This window comes from Triturus cristatus, chromosome 1_1 (genome assembly GCF_964204655.1).
Source record: "Triturus cristatus chromosome 1_1, aTriCri1.1, whole genome shotgun sequence".
NCBI classification, from domain to species: Eukaryota; Metazoa; Chordata; class Amphibia; order Caudata; family Salamandridae; genus Triturus; species Triturus cristatus.
Genome location: NC_140579.1, coordinates 42024978 through 42041561, shown reverse-complemented (window position 1 = coordinate 42041561; position 16584 = coordinate 42024978). Strand labels below are relative to the sequence as shown.

Below are 16584 nucleotides of genomic sequence, written 5' to 3'. Positions count from 1 at the left end.
CAGTTATGCTGGTCGGGCATTATGGAGTGCTTATAGGTGTGTGTGAGGAACTTGAAGGTGACTCTTTTGTTGACTGGGAGCCAGTAGAGTTCTTGCAGGTGAACGGTAATGTGGCCACGGCGAGGGATGTTGAGAACCAGCCTGGATGCACCGTTTTGAATGTTCTGTAGTTTCCTGAGATGTTTCTGGGAGACGCCTGCGTAGACTACTTTGCCGTAGTTGTGTCTGCTGCTGATGAGCGTGAGGGCGACCGTCTGTCTGGACCCAGTGGGGATACATCTGAAGGTCTTTCAAAGCAGGTGGAAAATGTGGAAGCATGATGAGGAGATGGTGTCTATCTATCGGTTCATAGTGAGAGAGCAGTCCTGTATGATGCAGAGGTTTTGTGCATGGTCTGTGGGTGTGGGGAGGTGTTCCTAGCGCGGCGGGCCACCAAGAGTCATCGTGTGGAGGTGGTGGACCTCAGGATGACGACTTCAGTCTTTTCTGAGTTGAGCTTGAGGCAACTGTCTCTCATCTAGGTAGCTGCTGCTTTTATCCTGGTGCGGGTGTTGTTTCTGATGATTGTGGCGCTGGTTGGTGAGGATCACCTGGGTGTCATTGGTGTAGGAGACGATGCTGGGTCTGTGGTTCCTGACGATGGCTGCGAGTGGGGCCATGTAGTCGTTGAAGAGGGTGGGGCTCAGGTAGGTGCCCTGGGGGACTTCACAGCCGACCTTCATGGGTTCTGAGAGGAACGGTGGTAGTCTGACTCACTGTTCTACCGTTGAGGCTGGAGCAGATGCAGTCCAGGGCTTTGTCATGGATGTCGGCGTTGTGGAGTCTCATGCTTGGGGTGTGGTGGGAAACAGTGTTGAAGGTGGCTGAGAGGTCCAAGCGGATGAGGGCTGCTGTTTCGCCCCGGTCGAAGAGGGAGCGGATGTCATCGGTGGCGGTGAGGAGGGCGGTATATGTGCTGTGGTTGCTTCGAAAGCCGGATTGGGAGATGTCAAGGACATGGTTGGCCTTCTCAATGACCTTGGCTAGGAAGGGGAGCAGGGAGATGGGTCTGAAGTTCTTGAGGTCCATCGGGTCGGCGGATGTCTTCTTCAGCAGGGGGTTGATCTCATTGTGTTTCCAGTCATCCAGGAAGGTGGCAATCTCGATGGACCAGTTGATGGTGCAGTGTAGCTTGGGGGCGATGGAGATTGAGGCTCAGTGGAAGATGTGGAGCGGGCAGGGGCCCATGGAGGGTTCCAGAGTGGATGCCCTTCATGGTCTTCAGAGTGTCATTCGTGGTGAGCGATGTCCAGTTGAGCAGAATCTTTTGGGGGGTGGCATTGTTGGGTGCGGTGGTGGCGGGAGTGATGAGAGGGTTCTGCTTGATCTTGTCGCGGAAGTAGGTGCCGAGTTTGTTGAAGAGGGCATTGAAGGGTGGGTCTTCTGTTGCCTTGCTGTTGGGCGAAGAGTTCTTTGCTGTTGTGTGCATTGGTAATGATTCTGTCTTGAAGGGCCGTTTTCTTTGTAGTTTTGAGGAGGAGGTCGGGTGCGGTGACGGCGGCTTTGAAGGCTGCGTGGGCTTCCAGGGTTCTGTTGTTCCTTCATCTTTTCTCGAGCTGTCTACAGGTACGCCTGGACTCATGGAGGAGGTGAGTGACCTAGCTGGCTTTCTTGGAGTGTTGCTTGCTGGGTGCTTTCTTGAGGGGCGCCAGAGTGGCAGAGTGGCAGAGAAGACGGGGTCGAGCATATGTCCTGCTGAGTGTGTGGGAGAGATGACTAGCTGCTTGAGTCCTACATTTGTGAGGTTCTCCGGGAGGAATTTGGTGTTCTTGTCATTGGGGTTGTCCAGGTGAAAGTTGAGGTCGCTGAGTAGGATTAAATTGGTGGATGTGAGAGTCTGTGGTGCGATGAAGTCGATTATGGTGTCGGTGAAGGGCAGGCGGGGGCCAGGACGTCTGTAGACGAGGGTGGTGTTGGGGTTGGTCTGGACGTGAAAGTGGAGATGTTCCATGGTTGTCGTTGGGTCATCTGAGTGGGTGGTCAGGGTGAGGGTGTTTTTGTGGATGGTGGCGATGCCTCCTCCTGGTTGGTTTGTGCGGTCCTTGCGGGTGATCTTGTAGCCATAGGTGATGGCAGTGGCGATATCTATGGCTGGGCTGGGGTTCATCCAGGTTTCTATAAGGAAGGCTTTGTTGGGCGAGACAGAGTAGAAGAGTCCCAGATTTCTGTGGCATGTATGTGGATGGAGCGCATGTTGAGGAGGATGCTGCTCAGCTGGTCAGGTATGCAGTGGGTCGGCCGGGTGGCGGGAGGAGCTTGAGTGCGGAGGTGGGTGAGGGTGCAGCTGCAGTTTCGGCAGGAGAAAGGTGGCAGGCAGTGTTGTGTCCGGTGTTAAGTGCGTGGTGGTGGTGTCTCCTCTCCTTAATTACTTGCCACTGTTACCAAAATGGCTGCATCTCAAATGCAGGATGTTTTGGAGTTGTTAAACTGCCTTGACAATTATCATGCATGGATATTATTTAAGAGTAGCAGGAGGCAGAAATTGCTACCCCTAGTTGTTCTGTGGGGCCTCTGGCGCTGTACTTCCTACTGCTGGTCTCAAAGGGCTTAAACATATCTGCCTGAACAGTAAGTAAGCAGGCTCTTAAAGGCATGCTTATTTTCAATACCATTCACTCCTTAACCTTTCCACAGTTTCTCAAGAGCAGATGGATGAGTTGGGGTCTAATAGTGTGACAAGGGGACTAGCTTGTGACATCTTAGAAAGTAGAAGACAGTATGACGCCATTTTCACTGCCCCTGGAATTTTGGTGCAATGGCATCAGTGTTTTCAGATTGGGTTTAGTCCACACTCAGGGGACAGAATCTGTTCTCCCATTGATCATGCTATATGGTAAGTCTGTCTACCACGGAGATGTCTCAGCATGGGCTCTTTTGGACCCATCAGCTTTTTTGACACAGTCAGAGGTCGATACGGGTGCTCCTAGTCTATCCAGGATACAGCTCTCTCTGCACAAGCACCATCAGGGGGTGTTCTCACACTTTTCACCTCCTTATTTCTAACCACTGAGAATCTCCACAGGGATGTTTAACTTGTACTTTGATCTGGTTGCGAAGCTCTTCCACCCTTGGACTGTCACCTGTACAGGTTCTCAAACTCTTGTCTGTCTTAGGAGATGAGTCGAAAGACTGAAGATAATCCTTTTCATGAGAGCACAGTGGCAGCTCTAAACTGGACGCGCTGCAGTTGCCTCAATTTGATGACAAAGTGACAGAGATAATGGGGAATACAGATCTTTGGGATCCTGTGGATTGTCCTGTAAGCAGCCGTGAGCCTGAGTCAGTTTAACTGGTAAAGACTCTGGGTTGTAAACTACACAGAGATTGACAGGGTCACTTCTGAATCTTTTTTCCAAATTCAGGTCCTCCCCAGGATTATTCTCTGTAGAGCCATGAAAGACCTGCCAACACACGCGCCCATACATGAACTTTCCTCCCGATCGCACCAGCACCGGATCGGGAGCGGTGTAGACCCTGCCGGACGTTGGTGCTTCCCGCTGGACCTGTCTCTCTTGGTGAGCTCGGTAGGAAATGTACAGAAGGCAAGAATAAAGCATTTCTGCTACAGAGTGACAGACAAAGCGCTCTGTTTTAAGGTTTACTCAATTAATTAAAGTACAGACATGCAGAGGCTGTGCCATGAATGTGAGATCAATAAGCATTTAATTCATAGGAATGACAGCAATACTCAGGAGCGTTCCGACTCCAGCATAGATTCGACTTCAAAGGATTGGGGAGAGGGACTCTCTTAGCATGAAGAAATCACACCCTTTTATGGGCTTTAGACAAAAGCTTCACACATTTACTACATTAGCACATGCTTCACCTGCTCACAATGAATAGAAATAAAGCAAAGAGCAGCCGCTGCAACAGAATACATTCAAAGGTTTCCTCCCTGTTCTAATACGTGGAGTTCTAGTGTTCACAGCATCTGCTTTCAGTGCATGAAATGTGACATAATATGCTGTTCAGCCTGGGCGGTGGCTCTGTCTGTCGGCCTTTGAAGATGTGTGGAGCTTAATTCACGAAGTATTCAAAGTTCAGAAGCCCAAAAGGAAATATGTCTGTGCCCCCCCCCTTTCTTTTCTGAATTCACAGGTTCTATGTCTCAGGACAGGTTGTTGATATATCGCGCGCGTGGCCAATCAAGCCTCGTCCCTGAAGCGCTCCGTCTTTCTAAGGCATCTCTTTACGCTTCCTGGCACAGAACCACCAAGCGAGACCTGCAGCTTCTTCTTCCTCAGACGGGGGCTATGGGGGGGCTTTTATGTGTTTTGCTTCAATTTGTAACAGTTTGCAGGTTCCATTGCGACCTACATGGAACTTCTTGAAGTTCTACAAACCCCAGCTGAATTTACAGGGAGTCCACTTGTCTGTCCTCTAGAGGTTTACGGCCTTTGTCCCAAACCAGGGATTTGACATCACCACCTGACACTTGATCAGTCCTTTCGCATTCCATGCTCAGATCACAGATTGAAGAAGAAGACGGCATCTGAGAGAATGAGATGGGATTGTTGTCCCATCACCCGTTCCACATGGTTGGTACAAACATTCAACTTCTCTTGAATGTTCTCAACATTGAATGCATCCTTAATGAGCAGGACAGCATTGCAACCCTTGTAGACACATTTTCAGTCTCTACCCCATGAAAATGTTTCTAAGGAACTTACAGGGTGTGTGGGTTTTCCGTGGTCTGTCCCTCAGAAAGTTTGTAGAGATCTGGACTTCCAACTGGTCTCTCTTTCGGTCACAGAAAAGGTGATACTTTATAAACACTTCCGGGGTGAACCACGCACACGTCTACAAGGCTTGTGTGATGGCACCTCCAGAGACGGTGAGGACGAAGATTTAGGGGGCCTGCAGAGACAGGTTTAGGGGACCCTGCGGGGACAGTTCCAGCGTAAGCCAGAGGAGGCAGATGCAGCTGGAATAGCCATTGCCTGTGTTTCCTTGGCGACCCTAAAGACACAAAGCCAGGGGCAGATGGAGGAGAGGCAACTCTCAAAGACGGAGGCAGGGTGAGTTTGAGGGGGACACAGCCGGGATCAGTTGGTGGGGGCAGAGGAAAGTGAAGTATCCAGGGCCAGGAGTGACCTGTGGACAGGACTCCAGCATTGCAGACAGGCGACACATGGATGGAAGTGGACCGGGTATAGAGATTCGGGGGCGGTCTGAGGAGCCACAGGTGGCCTGGGGAGACTGTGCCAGGAGCAGCCAGTGGAAACACTGAAGAGATGGCCTCAGGAAGGTCTCTCAGCCTCACCGACCACGGGACGTGGCAGCAGCCAATGCGAGATTACAAGATTATTTTTGTCTATGTTCATTCAAAGAGGAGGTGCAGTCTGACAAGAGATGTGCAGCTGGGCAGGAGACATACAACCAGACACACAGCTAGACAGGGATGTTCAGCTGGACAGGAGACATACAACCAGACGCAAGACACACAGCTAGACAGGGATGTGCAGCTGCACAGCAGACATACAACCAGACGTGAGACACACAGCTAAATAGGGATGTGCAGGTGGACAGGAGACATACAAACAGACGCGAGACACACAGCTAGACAGGGATGTGCAGCTGGACAGGAGATATACAATGAGACACACAGCCAGACAGGGATGTGCAGGTGGACAGGAGACATACAACCAGACAAGGGATGTGCAGGTGGACAGGAGACATACAACCAGACGTGAGACACACAGACAGACAGGGATGTGCAGGTGGATAGGAGATGTACAACCAGAGAAGGGATGTGCAGGTGGACAGGAGACATACAATCAGACGCGAGACACACAGCCAGACAGGGATGTGCAGGTGGATGGGAGACATACAACCAGATGCAAGACACACTACCAGACAGGGATGTGCAGGTGGATAGGAGATATACAACCAGACGCGAGACACACAGCCAGACAGGGATGTGCAGCTGGACAGGAGACATGCCACCAGACCAGGGATGTTCAGATAAACTGGACCCGTACAGTCAGACAGGAGAACTGTAGCCAGGCAATGGACACACCGCGGGATGAGATGTTGACGCTGGAGGCGCGGAAGGCTGTCCGCGGTGATGAGTGAGGGAGATCTTTGATGGCACTCTTCAAATTAAACTATCTCTGGTTCATGGTGCAGTGAGGGCGTGTGTGCTATGCAGGTTGCTGTAGCCAACTCCAATGGGAGCGATGCCGCATGAACCAGATCCACCCAGCGATGCAATGACGGGCGCTGTTAGATCTGGGGGTCTCTAGTTGGCAGAGGTATCCACCTTAGACCAAATAGGGACCCTTGCTTCTAGTCAGGGTACAGGGACACACACGGTAGATAACCCCTGCTCACCCTCTAGGTAGCTTGGCTCGAGCAGACAGGCTTATCCCCAAGGCAATGTGTAAGGTATTTGCACGTAGACACCACAATGATCCCCCCTCCGCACACCACAAACTTAGACCACACAGGTGAGTTATATCAAAAATAATATATCTTTATCTAGTTCCCGCAGTTGAAATCAAGCATCACAGGTTTACACAATATTCGCTTTCTTGGTTGGTCGGGATCGTGAGATGATAGTCTCTAGTTTCTTGAGTGATTCGATACTCACTGAGAATGAATCAGTTTGTAGGCTCTCGATGTTTAGGCAGCTACGTTGCTCCGGCGGTGTTGCTGCACTCGTTGTACAAGCGCTCCTCGGGCTGTTCGGTGCAAGGATTCCACAACTCCCTCGACGAGCCCCCAGTGACGATGTCGACGTCACCGGAGTCAGCCACTCACAGCGCGGCTTCGTAGAGCAGGGAAATAAGACTCTCGATCTGCTTCAGGCCTCCAGGTCGCGGCAAGGCACGTGCCGATGAGCACGTCGATCTTCTTGATGCGGCAACCGGTGTCAGGCCCGGATCGGTGTGGTACTCTCCAGCAAGACAGAGAGCAGCCAGCCCACCTCACAGGCAGATGTTGAGAAGCTTGGTAGAACAGTCCACGGTCCCTGCGGCACACAGCAGCGCAGGTGGGACACAGCAGAGTCTTGAGTTCTTGGCAACCTTTCTATCCCTGGGTTGCGAAACAGGAGGCCAGCTCTTCTCAGGCCCTTGGAGATTCAGTTGAAGACACAGCACACAGCAAAGTCTTGTTTGGTCAAGTGGATAGGGTCAGCACACAGCAAGACCCCTTCTCCTCCTCAGCTTCAGTTGTACAGCAGAACAGGTCAGCCTTTAAAGCACACAGCACGGCAATCTTCCTTTAGTTCTTCAGCGGTCCGTCTTTCAGCAGAGGTTCCTCTCGATGGTCGAATCTAAAAATCTGTTGTCAGGGGTCGTGTACTTATACCCCTAGAAGTCTTTGAAGTCTTTGTGCAAGCGGGTCCTGAGCCCGGTCTGATCCAGTTCTGGGTGTTGCTGGAGCACTTTGTTTTCCTGGCCTCTACATTCTTTTCAGAGTGAGGGGCAGAGTCGTCAGCCGCCCAGCAGGAGGTGGAGCCAGCAGAGTGGCAGGCAGGCACAGCCCTATTCAATCCCAGGTGCTATCTCCTCCCTCCACTCTCCTTGCAAATGTCGCCATTCAGCAGAGGGCTGACTCAGCCAACCTCCCGGGGGATCCCTAGCCCCTGTCACTCTCAAACCAGACAGTCAATCCACAAGCGCGCCCAGGCACACAGAAAGGTCAGACAAGAGAACAGCTACTCTCTAAAAAGTACTATTCTCCAACTCAGGATTTAAAAACAACCTCTCCTAAAAGATGTGTTATTAAATGCTGAGCTCAGGGATATCAAACACTCATGTCTTATCTTGTTCCTATGGGAAGATAGGCGGATAGCCATTGGCACCCGCCTCCCCCATGTTAGCCTACGGAACAAGATAACCTTGCAGTAGTGAACACACAAAATGGCCGGTGTTCACTACCAGAACATGTTACCTGCACTAGTACATGCTCTACCTTCTACATACACTGCACCCTGCCCAGGGGGGTACCTTGGGCCTTCCATAGGGATGACTGACGTGTACGAAAAGGGAAGGGTTAGGCCCGGCCAGTGTGGACACTGGCCAGGAGGACATGGCAGTCCGGGGACTGCAGGCAGGCCTGCGGCGGCAGGCCTGAGACACTGTATTAGGGCTACACAGGTGGGTGGCGCAATCAGCGCTGCAGACCCACTAGTAGCATCTGTCATCACCAGCCCTGGCACACACAGTGCACTTTACTAGGGACTTCATGGTGATACAGATATGCCAATCAGGTATATCCAATCAATATGATATTTTACACAGGGAGCACTTACACTCTGGCACTGGTTAGCAGTGGCAGAGTGTCCAAAGCATCTAAACCAGCAAAAACGAAATCCAGCACAGCATCAAAATCCAGGTAGCAGAGGCAAAAGATAGGGGAAAAACCCACGCCAAGGATGTCAGGTCTAACAGGCGCCTAGTAGAGTTGGCTCTGACGGCTCGCATAAGACCACGGAAATCAAAAGTCGATTTTATGAACACGGAGCCGGCTGTGGTCCCGCCGGAGTAGCTTTCATGGTAACCCTGAATAATACAATATGAAGCTTTCTCCAGACCTGCACACAGTGTAGGTCCCAGGGGATCTCTGGGCTCAGCTTATTCTAGCAAAGACCTCGCACGGTTAGCTGTACCCTGGGGCAGGTGGAGGGCTGCAGGAATGTACTGGGAAAAACCATGAGCCACTTCCACTCTTGGGCCCTGCCCACGTGGTGGTGTCTGTGGTGCACCCTCAAAACAGTCTATCCTGAGCTGAGGAGCAAGGTCTGAACACCGCACCTCCCCTGCACCTCAATGTCCAGCTCCTTTCATTATTGGGTGTGTATAGCGCAGGACCAGACTGAGTGGGGGACAGAGCATCTTACATGGAAATATTTTCGTCCTAGCACAAAAGTCAAAGCACCGTCCAGCGGTGTAAATTAAGCACCTTGAATACTATTTAGAACGAAGAACGTTTGCATTTTTTGCATTTTTTTACAAATAAAGTGTTTCAGAAAAAATGATAATATAAGATAATAGCCTATAGCATAAGCTTAATATAAACAGTTACATAGGTTTAATGTAATGCAGACAGACAGACTGAATACGCTTTATTCGATTTAAGACATATTAAACAATAAAAGCACAATGCACTTAAAACTTAAATTACATCAGAACAACTTAAATAAAAGAAGCAAGAATCACAAGCGATTTAGAGGAAAGAGGGGCCATCCATTGACTTCCTATATCTAACCGCCCCTTTCAAATATTTAGCTATGTGATCAGTCACAGGTCCATCTTTTAAAAGTTGCAACTTTAAAAAAGCAGGTTGGCATTGTCTCAAGCCATACACTATTAAAATAGGTAAAATCCATATTTTCCTATGCAGAGTATAAAACTTACAAAAAAACATAACATGAATTGTGGACTGTACAGACGTATTATCACCGGGGCATAAGCATAAGGAACGAGACCAGTCGTTGATATTTGGAAAAATGACCCTAATGTGAAGATTTCCTAGGAGTAAACGGGTCAATAGCAACCACTCATAAATTCCTAAGGTGTTTATCAGATAGGGCTGCGTTCCTGATTGGGTCAAAACCAATTGATTTTCTCTAACTGAAGGCTTCATTATATTTGTGGACAATCTAGTATTCTCCATATGATCAATGCGTAACAACTTTAATTCATTCCTGGTGACATGATTCAAACTGTCAGGATTAACAAATCATTTACGAATTTCTTAACATATGTGATCCAGGGAATACGGTCTACCCCATGAAGAGACAGACAGTCGTTAATCACGTCCCGATTTAAGGTAGTTGAAATGCCTGTTCAAACCTTATGCCATAATAGGATAGGCTGCATTTTAATCAAGTCGGACAAGTATGGCAGCCCCAACTCAGCATGACAGATAAACATAGCAGTGCTACTCTGTACCGCTAAAAGGTATCTTAGGAATCTATTTTCTACCAACTGTAAAGACGCAAAATTGCAATAGCCCCAGATGCCAGCTCCATACATGGCAATAGGTATGCATTTGGCTTTATAGATTGTTAATAGATCAGCACTTGGACGCTTTCCTACCTTTCCAGAAAAATTTATCAATGCACCTATGGCTTTGCAAAATATCAATTTTCTGGAGTCAGAAGCTTTTGCCCATAGGCCCCTTCTTTCGATTACAACGCCCAAGTAAGAAAAGTGATTAGTGAAGCCGAGTTTCCTATTATCAATATAGAAATCGCGGCACTTAACATTGGACTTACAACATTTCATTGTGAATGTTTTATTAATGTTTACTTTAAGATCAAGATCTAACATATAGGCAGGAAAGCTAGAGACAACTTTCTGTAGGCCAAGGGGGGTACGGGCCAAGAGGACATCGTCATCCGCATACAGCAATGCTCCAATTGGCCGATTACCAATACCTGGTAGGTCCTGGCATTAACTTCTCAAAGTTGCTCCCAACCTGTTAATATAGAGTGTAAACAGAAGGGGGGGGCTCACACACACCCCTGCCGCACCCCCGTCTTAACATGGAAACTGTGGCTGAGTTTGCCACTTCTCCCGTATCGAACCTGGGCCCTAGCGACTAAGTAAGACTGCTTTAAAAAATTTAGAATCGGCAAATCCATCCCCATGGTCTCTAATATACACCATAGCTTCTGGTGATTGACGCAATCAAAAGCTGAGCTCAGATCGACAAAACACAAATATAAACTCCCCCTTTTGGCTTATATATATTTTCTCATCAGGAGATTCAAGTTCAGGCTCTGTTCAACAGTACCCAGTCCTTGACGAAATCCATACTGTAATTCTGAAATTATATCGTTTTCCTCCACCCAAAGCTGCAATCGATTTAAGACAACACGCCCGGCCACCTTTACAAGAGAATCCAAGTTGCTGTAAATCCCTGGGTACAGCAAGCTCTTAGGACCATAGTTAATAGTGGGCCCGAAGCGCAGGGCAAGATTTAAATAGATCTACGGGTATACAATCCGGGCCCAGGGCTTTGCCTCCCTTACTCACATCTATAGCTAAAATCACCTCATTAACATTGAAGTCAATATCAATTGGCAGATAGCTTGGGAGGTTTAGTCTCAGGACCCCTTCATTTTGGGGCTCTACCAGATTGCAATAGAGACTAGAGAAATGAGTCACCCATTGATCCTCCCCCAGTGTGATTTCAATACTAGGTAATTTCCTAGAGGCAAGAAATGGTGCATTCACCGCCTTCCAAAAGCCTTTCGTATCTTTCAGTTCTGAGGCTTGCTTAAGATTTTGCCATAATTCCGATCTTATGGCAATTTTACATTCTTTAAGGGATACCTTATATGCTACTCTTGCCATTTTTATTGCTCCTGCGTCTCTCATGGGCTTATGCAAGGCGGTTAGCAAGGCTGCATGTGCTTTTGAGCATTTGGAGTCGAACCAACCGTTCTTACTATCTGCCCGGTCTTTGCCTTGATAATAATTTGTTTTGTATGAACGGGGATACATTTCTAAAAGAACTAAGAACATCAGACTTGCTGGCAGTTTCATTGAGACAAACCAAGCAGTCATCTTTACAGCTACTTAAAAGTGACTTACATAGTTGTAACGAGTCAAAGCCCACCCACTTAAATGTATAACAATTCAGTCTGTTGATAACGATGTCTTCCGCAGGTTGCATAGTCCAGCGGTGTAAATAAAGCACCTTTAATACTATTTAAAACGAAGAACATTTGCATTTTTTGTTTTTTTTACAAATGAAGTGTTTCAGAAAAAATGATAATATAAGATAATATCCTATAGCATAAGCTTAATATAAACAGTTACATTGGTTTAATGTAATGCACAAATATTCTCACATAAAGTGCTTGTTTACAAAGTTACAGCAAAGAAAACAAGCATTGGAATGTTAAAGAACATTCACAAAAATATTGCTTTGTGTATACAAAAGATGGATGAGATTACAAAAAATGAAATGTGTGACAACGAAGTGTATTCTTCACATGTAAATAGTTCCTCGTACATTGTAATAGGGTGGAAGGATAAATCCATACAGCCAATAGAAAGAGGTTGAGGGTCAAATACTTGTGTAGGTTATTCCAAAAAGTCACTGACAATGTATTAACCCAATGGCTGAATTCTCCCGAGCTAAAAAACAAAACAAAAGCCAGTCGCTGAAGGAGGGTGAACCAAAGCCCCTTACAGTAGGCATACTTATGTTTGCCAGCATTACACGCCAAACCCAAAAATCACAGGTGTAAGAAAGTGGCTCCGTATATACTGTTCCCAAATAGGTACAGGGTGTACAGAGTCCACAGTCCCCAGAGGTTTGGCAGAGGCTAAGTTAGATATAACCTTACTCTCTAAATTGGTAGCTTGGTCGAGCAGTAAGGCAGTATCAGAGGACAGTGTAAAGCATTTGTTGTACACACTCAGTCAGCAAATGGTCTCACACACTCAAGAACTGAACTCTAGGCCAATGGTTTGTATATAAAAATATATGCTTGTTTTATTTTAGAACCAACAATAGATATCAAAATACACTTTCTCAGAATGAGATGCTTTAAATAAATACTTTTCATTAGGCAATAGACTTTTGAATGCAATGTTACAGTTGTTGCAATAGGCAACACAATTTCAAACACAATTATACATTGAGCTCAATGGGAATTTCTAGTTAAATGCAATAGATTACTTTTTGGATTACTTTTCTTACCACAGGACTGGATCCTAGATTCAGTCCTGGGACAGTTCCTGTAAACAGTTGAGTAATGGTTACTTTTTCTAACTCAGTGTTGGATCCTGGACCCAGCACTGGGGCATCTCCAGTAAACAGTTGAAAGAATGTGATTTTGTTATACAGGCGATTTTTAACGAATATTTGTAAGTTTGCAAGATCGACAGAAGAAATTATGGTGAAAACCAGGCAATGTTATCCTATGGCAGGAAAATCAAGTTTAGGTAAGTACGGTTGTAATTACTTTTCAGGGTCAGTGCTGGGCACCAAGATCCAGCACTGGGATCTCTCCTGATAACAGGTGAGTACATTTGTTTTCGTAATTCAGATGATTTTAGATGAATATTTAAAAGTTTCAAAACTCGACACTTAGAAGAATTTCCAAGTGAAACCAGTCAATGTTACCCTAAGGAAGAAAAGTTAGTTATCGGCTTTTGGGTAAGTACTCGACTGGCAGAGTTAAGGTTCTGGGCGTAGACTCAGGGGTCTCCCAGGGTCAGGTAAGTACAGCTGTTACACCCTCAGCGGCACAGGGGCAGCCGGGTGCAGAGTGACTTAGGCCCAATGTTATCCTATGGGGGGCAGGGGGCCTGTGGTTGGTGGCTGCTGGCTAGCAGGCCACATGGCTGTGGGAGCTGGGCTCCTGGTCACTTGCTCAGGGCAAATGGGGAAGTAGATTAGAGTACAAGTTGCACTGCCAGGGGCACTCGGGCGGCTGGGTGCAGGGTGCTTTTGAGCCGTCAGGCGCTCAATGGATTGCAATGGGGAAGCTCAAGAACGAACAAAGGCTGCAGGCTCGGGGACGAAGATTCTTCAGGTGCGACCACCACTTCGAGAGGTAAGTTCGGTAGTTGGAGGATAGGCAGGCACCCAGGAGTTGGGCACAGGGAGCCGCAGGGCGCCGGGTGCAGGGGTGCCTTTTGGTGTCGGGAAATCTTAACCTCTGCTGGTCACGGTTGGAGGGGTCCCTGGTTCCGAGGCGGCAGGCGTCGTCAGGAGCGTCGAGGTGGGTCCTTGGGTGCTGGATTCGGGGTCACAGTCGCCGGGGGGACGTCTTCATGGTCTTTGTCCACTCTGGCACAGGCCAGGCTTGGCGGGTGCAAAGTGTGCAGGGTTCGCGGTTCCTGGCTGATACCAGGGGTCAGTTACTTGCTTTGAGCAGTACCACTGCTCGTGGGAGTCCCAGGTAGTCAGAGTCACAAGACAGTCAGGTCCTCCGGGGTTTTTGAGGTTGCTGACCACTGGAGATGCCGGGGTTTAGCAGGAGCAGGTTCGACGGTCGACAGGCCAGTAGGGCTGGGGCCAAAGCAGTTGGTGTCTTCCTCTTGTTAGCAGCTGCACGGCAGGTCTTCTTGTTCCTTGTTCGTCTTTCTTGTTTCGGAATCTGGATCTGAGGAAGGAAGGTTCAGGCTTCCCCTAAATACTAAATTTAGAGGTGTTACAGGTAGGTAAAGGGCAGGGACCAACGGGTCCCCTCCTGGGGTGGGTACACCCCCTATCCTGCCACTCTCCTGTGGGAGGGGGGCAGTAGCCTAGTCCTGATTGGGCAGGGTTTCCCATCTTCAATATGGCGAGAGCCCAGAGATGTGCTTCACCTCGCCTCCCCCACCTGAGGGGTGTGGTTGGCAGAGGCTTGCACACCCCCTTTCCTTCCTTGGGGTTTCCAGCCAGTCTTCCTGCCAGAGTGGGGGTCAGAACCGGTAGGGGCCAGTTGCTGAGTACAGCAAGTGGCCTGGAGAAGCTCACAAAAGGCGGCATGCCTTTGAAGTTTCCCCTGCCCAACCTGGGGGAGGAGACCTAGCACCTCGCACAGTATGTGCATTGTTGCAGGCCCAGGAGAGCAGATGGCTCTCTACCCAGGGTCCAGCAACAAGTCTGCTGGGTGGAATCCTAGGCAGCCCCTCAGACAAGACGTGGATTGTAGGTTAGGTTCAGGGGGCATCTCTAAAATGCCCTCTGTCATGCATTGTACATTAAATCCCACACTGGCATCAGTGCGGGTTTAATGTGCTGAGAAGTTTGATACCAAACTTCTCAGTCTTCAGTGTTGCCATCATGGTGCTGTGGAGTTCGTGTTGACGATCTCCCAGCACCATATACTCTTAAATGGCAGCACTGCACTTACAGTGCCCAGGAATGGACCTGGGTACTGTAGGGGCACAGGGCTCATGCACCTGTACCCACACCACTGGCATAGGGCAACCAGCTAGAGGGGTGGCTGATGTATGCCAGGGCAGTGTGTGTTGTGGGCATGGCACACAGGGATGTGTACCATGTCGACTCTCTGTTTTGTTCTGCACCCAGGTACTCAGCCTGCAAGGGCAGTGTGTGTGTGTCAGGGTACATGGCCTCTAAGGCTGGCACAATAAGTGCTGCAGCCCTTAGGGGCCTTCTCTGGTCACAAGGCTCTGGATACCTAGTGTACCATTTACCAGTGGTTGACATGTGGCCAGAGATGCCAATTGGGTTTAGGCTTTAACACAGTTTTAGGGAAGGAACATAGGCCCTGGGTACCAGATAGGCAGGAGCCCAGGGCACACCCAGTCAAAGTACATCAGCAATTCAGCAAAAAGTGGGGGCATACCATACAAGAAAGATGGCACTTTCTCACACAACACCCCCCCCCCAAACGAAAGGTGATGAGACTAACCTTGCCCTATGGAGTCTTCATTGTGTAAGTGGAAGAACCTGGAAAGTCCATATGCGTTGGCATGGGCAGTCCCTGGTCTGTGTTCCACTTCAAAGTCCATTCCTTGTACGGAGATAGACCACCTCAGTAGTTTTGGATTTTCCCCTTTCATCTACATTAGCCATCTGAGAGGTCTGTGGTCAGTTTGAACTAGGAAGTGAGTACCAAACAAGTATGGCCTCAACTTCTTCAGGGACTAAACCACAGCAAAGGCCTCCCTCTCAATGGCACTCCAACGCTGCTCTCTGGGGAGTAGCCTCCTGCTTATAAAAGCAACAGGTTGGTCTTGGCCTTCATCATTGGTCTGGGATAGGACCGCTCCTATCCCTAGATCAGAGGCATCCTTCTCCCAACACGCCGCCAAGGCCTGGAACACCCTCCCCCTCAACCTACGACAAACCAAACACCTTCTAACCTTCAGGAGATGACTCAAGACCTGGCTGTTCAGCCAGTAGCGACACCACCCCCCTACTCCCCACCCTCAGCGCCTTGAAAACCTTGTGGGTATGTAGTCCGCTTTACAAATTATTTGATTGATTGATTGATTGATTGATTGATTGATTGATTGATCAGTCTGCACTATGAACTGCTTGGCATAATCTGGAGCTTTTAGAATTGGTGCTGAGCACAGTGCTTCTTTCAGGGTGTCAAAAGCCTTTTGGCAAATAACTGTCCAGTTAACCGTCTTGGGCATCTTCTTGGAGGTGAGTTCTGCGAGGGGAGTCACAATGGACCCATATCCCTTCACAAACCTCCTGTAGTACCCAGTCAAGCCAAGGAATGCCCTGACTTGGGTCTGGGTTGTTGGAGCTACCCAATCCAGGATGGCCTGGATCTTGGGTTGTAAGGGTTGCACCTGGCCTCCACCAACAAGGTGGCCCAAGTACACCACAGTGCCCTGCCCTATTTGGCATTTGGATGCCTTGATAGTGAGGCCTGCATTTTGCAGAGCCTCTAAAGCCTTCCCAAGGTGGATCAGGTGATCCTGCCAGGTGGAGCTTAAGACAGCAATATCATCAAGATAAGCTGCACTAAAGGACTCAAACCCAGCCAGGACATGGTTCACCAACCTGGAAGGTGGCAGGCTCTTTATTTAACCCAAAAGGCATCACCGTGAACTGAGAATGCCCATCAGGTGTGGAGAATGCTGTTTTCTCTTTTGCTCC

General features: G+C 48.7%; 1 protein-coding gene across 4 annotated transcripts in view; it reads left to right on the top strand.

Annotated features, from left to right (window-relative positions):
• LOC146869311 (prolargin-like) overlaps window positions 1-16584 on the top strand; it is a 139869-nt gene that overhangs the window by 42095 nt on the left and 81190 nt on the right. The gene's annotated exons all lie outside the window — the stretch shown is intronic.